A 12,365-nucleotide genomic window follows, 5' to 3' on the forward strand; every position below is an offset into this window, starting at 1 on the left:
GGCGGCGACGACGGAGCGACGGGACGGGGCGGCGACGACGGGGTGGGGCGCGGCGATGGGGCGGGCGGGGTGCGAGGACGGGGACGGGGACAGCCTGGCGGCGACGTCGACGGGGGCGGCAAGGAGGGGCGGGGACGGCCGAGGTCGGCGACGAGGGGCGTGGGCGGCGACGTCGACGGGGACGGCATCGATTGGGGCAGGGCGGTGCGACGGAGGGAAGAAACAGAGAGGGAAAGTGATTTTTTTCAACTGTTGTATATATAGGATGGACCTTTAGTACCGGTTGGTTCCACGACCCCGTACTAAAGGTCTGTTTTGGCCAGGCCAAGCGGCGGTAAGCGCCCCCCTTTAGTACCGGGTGGTGGCTCCAACCAGTACTAAAGACCCCCCCTTTAGTACCGGTTGGTGCCACGACCCGGTACTAAACGGGTGCACTGGCGCAGTGCGGTGCGGCAAGTTTAGTCCCACCTCGCTAGTCGAAGGGCTACCACACTGGTTTATAAGCCCAAGTGCGGTAGCTCTCTCGAGCTCCTCTCCTAAGCAGGCCTACTGGGCCTACCTGTTCATTGCTTCCCTGTGGGCCTACTGGGCCTTTGCGGGCCTGCATCCTGGCCCAACATAAGATTGTGTTTCTAGTCGTATGTAGGCCGCTTTGGCCCAGTAGGCGGGCTTTTTTATTTTCTTAATTTTTTTTTTGCTTTTTTATATTTATTTTTGAGTTGTTTTTTTGCTGCATTTAGAGTTTCTTTCTGAATATTTTTGCTTTAGGTACAAAAAATTACAAACTTTCTGTTAGTGCCGGTAGTTTTCAAATTTGAATAGTTTAAATTTTGAATTATTTGAAATTTGTGTGAATCACTAGTTTGTGAATAACTTAACTTTGAAAAAAGATTTTTCGGTGATTCTTTTTTCTTATGTTTAATATTATTGTGTTTTATTATTATATTCAATTTGGTAATGCTTAGGTTATTTAAAAAATGAAATGCCTTTGTAACAGATGAGTTTTCGTCCGAAACCCTGATACTTCGAAAGAGATAGTAAATGCATCAAGGAATTTGTTTGCACAGAAAATTTCTTCGCGTTTCAAATGCCAAAACACATAACTATAACTATTACAAAAATTCCCTCCTGGGTGTGAAACACAGAAGAAAGTGATGATAGTGAAGACGATCACATCCCGGATCTTTGGGTGTGAAACTTTTTCTTCGCGTGTGTCCCTTTGCACCGTAGCCATGGAAAATCTTCATCATTTAACTGGATCTTCGGGTCAATATTCACTGCGAATGGAGCAATTTCATCAAACTTTTCATAATATTCTGACATGTCTGTCTTGTCATCCACTCCCACGATGTTTCTTTTCCCTGAAAGAACTATGTGGCGCTTTGGCTCGTCATATGATCCATTCGCTTCCTTATCTTTTCTTTTTCTCGGCCTGGTAGACATGTCTTTCACATAAAAAACCTGCGCCACATCATTGGCTAGGATGAATGGTTCTTCTGCATACGCAAGATTGTTGAGATCCACTGTTGTCATTCTGTACTGCGGGTCTTCCGTTACCCCGCCTCGTGTCATATTGACCCATTTGCACCGAAACAAAGGGACCTTCAAACCACCTGCATAGTTAAGTTCCCATATGTCCTCTATGTAACCATAATATGTTTCCTTTCCCGTGTTGGTTGTTGCATCAAAGCGGACACCACTTTTTTGGTTGGTGCTCTTCTTATCTTGGGCGATCGTCTAAAATGTATTCCCATTTATCTCGTACCCTTTGGAAGTCATTATATTCCAAGATGGTAATTGGGACAACGATTATAGGTCATCTTCAATATCGCCATCATGCATGGCACGTTTCTGCAACCAACCGGCGAAAGTCCTCGTTTGTTCATGTGTAATCCAGTCGTCAGACTTCTCCGGGTGTTTGGAGTGTAGAAAATTCTTGTGTTCCTCCATATACGGAGCCACCAAGGCGGAATTCTGTAGAACTGTGTAGTGTGCTTTAGTGAGAGAATGCTCGTCCATACATATTATTTGATCCCCTCCTAGCGTGCCTTTTCCATCTAGTCTGCCTTTATGCCACGATTCAGGAACACCAATCGGCTTAAGGTCAAGAATAAAGTCAATACAAAACTCGATGACCTCCTCATTTTCATGGCCCTTCGTGATGCTTCCTTCTGGCCTAGCACAGTTAGGAACATATTTCTTCAAGACTCCCATGAACCTCTCAAAGGGGAACATATTGTGTAGAAATACATGACCCAAAATGTTAATCTCTTCGCAAAGGTGAACTAGGACGTGCATCATGATGTTGAAGAAGGATGGTGGGAACACCAACTCAAAACTGACAAGACATTGCACCAAATCATTCTGTAACCTTGCTACGATTTCTGGATCGATTACCTTCTGAGAGATGGCATTGAGGAATGCACATAGCTTCACAATGGCTAATCGAACGTTTTCCGGTAGAAGCCCCCTCAATGCAACCAGAAGTAGTTGCGTCATAATCACGTGGCAGTCCTGAGACTTTAGGTTCTGGAACTTTTTCTCTCCCATATTTATTATTCCCTTTATATTCGCCGAGAAGCCAGACGGTACCTTCATGCTGAGCAGGCATTCAAAGAAGATTTCCTTCTCTTCTTTGGTCAGAGCGTAGCTGCCTGACCCTGATGTATGCCGTCTTTTCCGTGCATACGTTGCTGGTCCTCCCGTGCCTCTGGTGTATCTTTTGTCTTCCCATACACGCCGAAGAAGCCAAGCAGGGTCATGCAAAGATTCTTCGTCACGTGCATCACGTCGATTGCGGAGCGGACCTCTATGTCTTTCCAATAGGGAAGGTCCCAAAATATAGATTTCTTCTTCCACATGGGCGCGTGTCCGTCAGCGTCCTTCGGAACAGGTTGTCCTCCAGGACCCTTTCCAAAGATTACCTTCAAAGACCATATCATGTACACAAGCACCAATACGGTGGCGAGGCTTCGTCCGATGATCCTGTTGGGGAACGTTGCAGAAAATAAAAAAATTCTACGGTTTCACCAAAATCAATCTATGAGTTCATCTAGCAACAAGAGAGAGGAGTGCATCTACATACCCTTGTAGATCGAGCGGATGTGTTCAAGAGAACGGGGTTGAGGGAGTCGTACTCGTCGTGATCCAAATCACCGGAGATCCTAGCGCCGAACGGACGGCACCTCCGTGTTCAACACACGTACGGTCAGCGTGACGTCTCCTCCTTCTTGATCCAGCAAGGGGGAAGGAGAGGTTGATGAAGATCCAGCAACACGACGGCGTGGTGGTGGATGCAGCAGGGATCCCGATAGGGCTTCGCCAAGCGTCTGCGGGAGGGAGAGGTGTAGCAAGGGGGAAGGGAGGCGCCAAGTGCAAGGGTGCGGCTGCTCTCCCCCCTCTATATATAAGGTCCCCAGGGGGGGTGCCAGCCCTAGGAGATGGGATCTCCTAGGGGGGCGGCGGCCAAGGGGGGTGCCTTGCCCCCCAAGGCAAGTGGAGGCGCCCCCTCCCCTAGAGTTCCCAACCCTAGGCGCAGGGGGGGCCCAAGGGGGGGGCGTACTAGCCCACCAGGGGCTGGTTCCCCTCCCACTTCAGCCCATGGGGCCCTCCGGGATAGGTGGCCCCACCTGGTGGACCCCTCGGGACCCTTCCGGTGGTCCCGGTACAATATCGATGACCCCCGAAACTTTCCCGATGGCCGAAACTCGACTTCCCATATATAATTCTTTACCTCCGGACCATTCCGGAACTCCTCGTGACATCCGGGATCTCATACGGGACTCCGAACAACTTTCGGTTTGCTGCATACTAATATCTCTACAACCCTAGCGTCACCGAACCTTAAGTGTGTAGACCCTACGGGTTCGGGAGACACGTAGACATGACCGAGACGGCTCTCTGGTCAATAACCAACAGCGGGATCTGGATACCCATGTTGGCTCCCACATGCTCCTTGATGATCTCATCGGATGAACCACGATGTCGAGGATTCAAGCAACCCCGTATACAATTCCCTTTGTCAATCGGTATGTTACTTGCCCGAGATTCGATCGTCGGTATCCCAATACCTCGTTCAATCTCGTTACCGGCAAGTAACTTTACTCGTACCGTAATGCATGATCCTGTGACCAGACACTTGGTCACTTTGAGCTCATTATGATGATGCATTACCGAGTGGGCCCAGAGATACCTCTCCGTCATATGGAGTGACAAATCCCAGTCTCGATCTGTGTCAACCCAACAGACACTTTCGGAGATACCCGTAGTATACCTTTATAGTCACCTAGTTATGTTGTGGCATTTGGTACACCCAAAGCACTCCTATGGTGTCCGGGAGTTACACGATCTCATGGTCTAAGGAAAAGATACTTGACATTGGAAAAGCTCTAGCAAACGAACTACACGATCTTGTGCTATGCTTAGGATTGGGTCTTGTCCATCACATCGTTCTCCTAATGATGTGATCTCGTTATCAATGAAATCCAATGTCCATAGTCAGGAAACCATGACTATCTGTTGATCAACGAGCTAGTCAACTAGAGGCTTACTAGGGACATATTGTGGTCTATGTATTCACTCGTGTATTATGATTTTCGGATAATACAATTATAGCATGAATAAAAGACAATTATCATGAACAAGGAAATATAATAATAATCCTTTTATTATTGCCTCTAGGGCATATTTCCAACAGATCCGCCTCACCTTTGAAATTCTTGCCTTTCTTTCTTACGGGATGCCTGCTCGGAAGAAATCGACGATGTCCCAGGTACACATTCTTCCTACAACTCTCCAAATATATACTGTCAGTATCATCCAAACAGTGCGTGCATCCGCGGTATCCCTTGTTTGTCTGTCCTGAAAGGTTACTGAGAGCAGGCCAATCATTGATGGTCACGAACAACAACGCCTTTAGGTCAAATTCTTCCTGTATGTGCTCATCCCACGCACGTACACCTGTTCCATTCCACAGCTATAATAGTTCTTCAACTAGTGGCCTTAGGTACACATCAATGTCGTTGCCGGGTTGCTTAGGGCCTTGGATGAGCACTGGCATCATAATGAACTTCCGCTTCATGCACAACCAAGGAGGAAGGTTATACAAACATAGAGTCACATGCCACGTGCTATGGTTGCTGCTCTGCTCCCCAAAAGGATTAATGCCATCTTCGCTTAGACCAAACCATACATTCCTTGGGTCACCTGCAAACTCCTCCCTGTACTTTCTCTCGGTTTTTCTCCACTGCGAACCGTCAGCGGGTACTCTCAACTTTCCGTCTTTCTTACGGTATTCTCTGTGCCACCGCGTCGCCTTCGCATGCTCTTTGTTTTGAAACAAACGTTTCAACCGTGGTATTATAGGAGCATACCACATCACCTTGGCAGGAATCTTCTTCCTGGGGCGCTCGCCCTCGACATCACCAGGGTCATCGCGACTGATCTTATAACGCAATGCACCCCATACCGGGCAAGCATTCAAATCCTCGTACGCACCGCGGTAGAGGATGCAGTCATTAGGGCATGCATGTATCTTCTGCACCTCTAACCCTAGAGGGCAAACAACCTTCTTTGCTTCATACACACTCTCGGGCAATTCGTTGTCCTTTGGAAGCATATTCTTTATCATTACCAGCAACTTTCCAAATCCCTTGTCGGATACACCATTCTCTGCCTTCCATTGCAGCAATTCGAGTGTGGTGCCCAACTTTTTTTTGTCACCTTCGCAATTCGGGTACAATATTTTCTTGTGATTCTCTAACATGCGCTGCAACTTCTTCCTCTCCAAATCACTTGCGCAGTTTCTCTTTGCATCGGCAATGGCCCGACCTAGATCATCAATGGAATCATCTGATGCCTCTTCTTCAGCTTGTTCCCGCATTGCCGGCTCAGCATCTTCCTCCATTGTTGTATCATCGTATTCAGGGAACCCATGGCCAGGATAGATGTCGTCGTCCTCTTCTTCTTCATTATCTTCCATCATAACCCCTCTTTCTCCGTGCTTGGTCCAAACATTATAGTGGGGCATCAAACCGGACTCAAATAGGTGGACGTGAATGGTTCTTGACGTAGAGTAATTGCGACCATTCTTATAGCCAGCACGTGGACACGGCATAAAACCATCCGCCCTCTTGTTTACTTCAGCGGCAAGGAGAAAAGTATGCACGCCATTAATGAACCCGGGAGAGCATCGGTCATCATACATCCATTGTCGGCTCATATCTTCATTATACACAACACCGAATAGACCAAATTAATACAAGTTCATACATAAAGTTCATATACAACACTTAATTAAATGCAAAAAATAACTCTCTAGCTAAATAATTTAAATGCAACAACAAATCGATCAAGATCGCAACTAAGGTAACAATTGATCCAACAGCATAATGATACCAAGCCACACTATCAATGGCATATTTTCTAATCTTTCTAATCTTCAACCTCATTTTCTCCATCTTGATCTTGTGATCATCGATGACATCGGCAACATGCAACTCCAATTCCATCTTCTCCCCCTCAATTCTTTTCAATTTTTCTTTCAAATACTCGTTTTCTATTTCAACTAAATTTCCGGTTCACATACCTCCTAGATAAAAATATCTATGTCAACTTGATGGGCATAATTTGTCATAAACACGAAATGCAACAACTAGTTTTAAAAGAGAATATACCACATCCGAATCATAACAAGGACGAGGGCGGACGGGGACGGATATCAAAACCATGGCACTATGTATAACAAACAACGTACGGGTAAGACAATTATACGAGTAACTATATATCCAAATCACACAAACATCAATTTGGTAATGTAAAACATTCATGAACAAGAGCCTCACCACAAGGTGGTGCCGACGACGGGACGGTGCGGGCGATCGACGGTGGTTTCAACGGGGATCTAGAAGGCACTAAGTAAACCAGACCTACATATGCAAACTAAGTTTTATTTTTCACCTCTAATTGCATATTAATCAAATACTAGCAAATATAATTCCTCCCAAATTAATCACTATACAAAGCATTGCAAGAGCTAATCTAGCAATGAGAGTTGAAAGGACAAAGTTGCTAACCTTTGTGATCATTTGAATGGATGGGGGCCTTCAAAGCTTGACAAATTTTGGGCAAAATTTGTGAGGAGCTCGAGGAAGAGAGGGGAAGAACAGAGGAAGTGAGGGAAAAGGGGAAGAACAGAGTGGCTCGGGTGGATGAAGGGTTTATGTACGCCGACCTTTAGTACCGGTGCTAGACGGGCCCCAGACTGACAACATCCTGCCACCACTCTATTTAGTACCGGTTCGTGCCACAAACCGGTGTTAAAGGTTCGCCACAAACCGATACTAATGAGAGCGGCCGGCTAACCGTTGGAACCGGCACTAATGGACACATTAGTGCCGGCTCAAAATCAATCCAGCAATAATGTGTCTCAGATTTGCCCCTTTTTCTACTAGTTATATAGACCTGGGACATACTTAAGTTACTGTACATAGGTACCATTACCCCATATTCCAACACTTGTTCCAAAAAAACATACAACTAAACACTAAATATATATAAGTGTGACTCTTTCAGTAGATGTACAGATTTCTAGTAGTTCATAGTTGATTTAGCTTTGACTTTAATACACCATGATAATTGAAATTGACAGTACAATTAGATAATTGAAATTGATAGTGGATTTAACTATGACTATTTCCATGATAATTGAAATTGATAGTACAGACTTTTAGTACAGATTTCTAGTAGTTCATAGTGGATCTAGTAGAAGAATAATTAGAGTGCTCCATGCTGCATATAGTTCACGATAATGGCGGCACTAAAAGTCTACTTACAAAACTAGGTTCTCGAGTTTGGTATTCAAAGTTATTTTATTTCCTAGCTGGCCTTTAAGTACCCTCTATTGCTTCCAGATAATAAAAAGCATGGAAACAGTTGCACGCCACTTGTGCAAAACAGAGAATAAAAACACAAAATACCTTGTTTGCATTCAGTGTATAGACAATAAAAGTTAGTTAATAATATGGTGCTCCATTATAAATATCACATAATACCACATGATATCTTGGTAATTAGTAATCACATGAAGACTTTGAAATTCCAAATTTCAAGGTAATCTCTAGAGGAACTAAACCATCACATAAAAGATATGTGGAGGTATAGCCCAGATAACAGAACTAGAAGGTTTAGTAAATTACGATGAATTTAAAAAGGAAAAGCAGGGAGGAACTAAGCCATCACATAAAGCACATGTGTTTTAGATGTTCTATATTCAGAACAGAATAGAACTTATATCACTAACTTCAGCTAGTTGTGTTTGTACTGCCGAATGTTCTACCTATATTTACTTTCCACCAAAAATGAAAATGTGTGGATGAATATACTATATTTTTAACTCAGCAGGATGGCTTACTTTCGACTGCTCATTAGTTCATACTCTGCTACTTTCAGTTGGTGTTCATACTCTGCCAGTTTTCCTCTTGTAAAAGACACGCTATATGAGTACATCGCTGAAAATGCAACATGAGACATTTAGCAGCTATGGAAATACAACAGGAAAATCAGTTGGTGTGCTTGAAACAAAATTGGATTACAATAACACATCAGAGGAACATACATAGAGATTGATATGAAAGAATACATCTTCCAAGGGAGGGGTAGAAAGAGAGAAGGAGAGGGAAAAGAACACTCACCACCAAGGGAGGGGAAGCACGAGCAGTTAACGGCTAGATCCCCCTTCAACAGAACCGGCGACGGCAGATTGGAGGAGGACCGTGGCGTGGCGGCGGCAGTGGAGGCGCTTGGGTCATGAGAGAGTGCTAGTGCTCTCTCTCCCTGGTGACGCACCTCCCTCACTCACAGGAAGCTAAGTACTAGCTGCCTTTCGACAATGATGACGAAAGAAAATATATATTCTCACGTTTTCTTATCGACAATGACATAAACAAATGTTGTCTTTCCACCATCAGAGATCTGTAAGATAGACAGAATATGAGACATAAAAGACCTAATTGACACTACATAATTTTTATTTCTTGAACACAAGAAAGAGTTATGTGGTCATGTAACTTCTTTTTCTAGAGAACTGGTACCATATAGCTAAGTATTAGAGATACACCTTACTGGTGTTTTCTATCCATGTGAGAAGCACAATATTTCAGCTATCTTTATTTAGTCTTCAGTTGTGGCCATAAATTGAATGGTACTGAAAGCGATGTTGCTATCTTCCTGGTGGCAGCAATAGATACATGGACACCGAGAACAGAATGCTATCTTCCTGGTGACAACAATAGATACATTGGGGATACTACAATTTATAAAACCATGGTATGTACTTGGACAAACACCTCAAAATATTTTCAAAAGTACATTTTTTTCTAGAGAAGACCACTAGTTTTCTTTCTTACTTTTCTCTGGGATGGAAAAGACTGTAGTGCGCCTGACTATTATATTCAAAAATGCATCAGAGAAAAAATATGTACTTCAGTGCCACAAATTAGATTAAATTAAACCTCGCAAAAAATAGATTAAATTAAGCCATTACTTTCAGAGAAGCATATGTATTGTACATACAAGTCTTCATAGGTATAAGAGCCAGAACCTAAACCATCAGGTTACGCATAAGAGAAATAAAGATTATAAATACTAGGTTAGCCTAGAAACAAGATTCAGAAATAGCAACTTTAAAAGCAACTAGTAGTGTATTATGCTCTGTTCTGTACTATGGATGTGCCCTAATGCTGATAAATGTGTGTGTGTACCGAGTGAGACTTGTAGTTACAAAAGGTTATTAACTATGGAATTAGCCAAAAATAAGACAATCTCTATTCAGCAAAACTGAAGGACCAGATTCCCAGACTGAAGGACCAGATACATGAACAAAGAGTACAATAGGAGGTTATTCATGAACAAACTGAAGGACTAGATTCATGAACAAACAGTACTAGAGGAGGTTATTTAAGACAAACTGAAACTATGTATTGTACATTATCTAATACAAACTTTAGATGAAGAGAAGTGGCAGTGAGCTAGGCAAACATGATAATAAGAGAAGATGGACCAGCCCTGGTTTGTAGCTCAAAAAAATACTTAGCTCATTTCGGTCCCTGGTTCGTAGCTCAAAAATGAATACTAGCTCAATATTCAGAAACTGAGAAGATTTCTCCTATACAATACACAAATAAATACCAACTCAAAAATAGTGATTGGAAAAATACCTTGGCGGTGGGACGAGGAAGATGCCCCTGGTTTGTAGGTTTTCATCTAGCAAAGTGACCATGAGTCAGTATCACACATCAAACAATTCGAGATAAGTGGACAAAACACACATTATTGGTGATTACATTGCTAGATGGTCATGCAATGGACATGTGTCAGCATTAGCGATAGATCGTAAGCCTTCATATTCATAAGGCACCATAGTATCCCTTCTGATCACAACATTGACAAGAACCTCATAAGTCGCTGGTCCAAGGGGCTCTTCGCCCACAATAGTGTCTGGATCAACTGGAGATAATTGTTGCCTTAGCATCAGGAGTTTTAGGACCATTCCATGCATATAGAAGCACATCCATACCAATCGGAATCAATGATTATTTTAGAAACATGAAAAAAAATTAGAATTTATATAGGTAAGGATGAGAAGATTACAAGGCTTTCATCTTCATGGGCTCATGAGCTTCTTGGAGGGGGCTTTGCAACAACTCTTCTATGAACAAAGGGATGTTCATCGTCGTCGTCTTCACCATCATTATGTTCCTCAGCTTCAACTCTTGAGTTCTAGCAGACAACAATATGGAAATAGAATTATTGCATGCAAGATGGAGTATTGATACACAATAAAAAGATGTGGAAATAGTTCATTACTTGTCGAGAATTGGAACCATGCTGCGAGCTAGGAGTTTCCAGATTATGCCTCCTTCTGAAGCTAACGTCAATTCCATTCAGTCCATTTGTTCCTGCATTTGTTGCACAAACAAAAGATTAATATATATTGCTACCACAAAAATTGCTATGGAAACAAACAAAATCTGCCCACAATAGCTCAACTTCTAAAATTGGTTCATATTGCAACCACAAAGCTTCTCACAAAGCTCAACTTCTCCCAATTAGACTAGCTAGCAACAGTACACAGCAAACCGGAGAACCAGAGAAGAAGAAAAGCATGAGGTGCCTTGTCCACTGGAACATCTACTCATTCGGTCGTTCCCCACCGCCAGAGCTCCCTGTTACCCACCGCCAGAGCTCTCTTTTCCCCGCCAGCCCACTATCGCAATACGCCTCCAAGGAGGCAAGGAAGAGAGGGAGGAGTTGTACCTCAGTCGTATGCCCGTATCGATGCCCTTGCCCAGCAGCACTCTGCCCAGATCCAACTCGCCGCCGCCGCTGCGTGTCCCTTCGTGGTGGAGATGCAGGAGGTCCGGCCAGGGAGGGGGCGGCAGCTTTGCTGGATGTAGCACAAGGGCGAGGGGCCGGCGGTGGAGAGGCCGGATGGTGTTGGGCGGCGCTGGAGCGGCGCGGCAGAGGGAGGGCAGCATGGGGCGGCGCTGCAGAGGCAGGGCGGGGTGGGGTGGCGGTGGGATGGCGTCGAGATCGAACGGCGATAGCCTCGGGCGATGTGTGGCGGTGGTGGGACACCGTGGGAACGACCATCGGAGCCCCAGGCGGCGCGCGTGGGGAACGAAGATCTAGGGATTTGGCTCCTTTGCGTGTGCGAGGGGAACGAAATGAGAAGCAATTGATTTTGGGGGTAAATATTCGCGGGCCGAGCCGGTTATTGGCGCTAAACTTTCGGCCGTTCGCGCACAAGGCCCATTTAACGTCCGATTGTTGGTCGGGGTTATTTCCCGACCGATGGTTCGTGGCCCATAAAAGAATTCCCGGCCGACTGTTGGACGCTGTATGTTGTAGTATTCCCGACCAACAATGGGTCACTGCATAGAGGTCTTCCAACCCATAGTCCGTTAGAAATTTTCCTGATTGATTATCAGTCGGCAATACCGACTTTTTCCCAACAAACGTCGGTAGGGAATTCTGGTGCATGGTGTAGTGAGATGAGTGAGGGTCCAAGGAAGACATAGTAGCCCAAGGTGGAGCGGCAAGTGTCAGGGTAGCCCACCCAGTCTGCATCGGAGTAGGCGGTGAGGACGGTGTCGGCGGAGGCATGGAGCGTGACGCCGAGGTCCATAGTGCCATAGACGTAGCGGAGAATCCGCTTGACAACGTCCCAGCGAATGTCCTGAGGAGCATGCATATGAAGACACACCTGCTGGATGGCATACTAGATCTCCGGTCGAGTCAGAATGAGGTACTGAAGAGCACCAACAGTAGACCAATAGAAGGCAGCATCCGAAGCAGGAGAACCCTCC

The sequence above is a fragment of the Triticum aestivum genome, chromosome 7B (genome assembly GCF_018294505.1).
Source record: "Triticum aestivum cultivar Chinese Spring chromosome 7B, IWGSC CS RefSeq v2.1, whole genome shotgun sequence".
NCBI lineage: Eukaryota > Viridiplantae > Streptophyta > Magnoliopsida > Poales > Poaceae > Triticum > Triticum aestivum.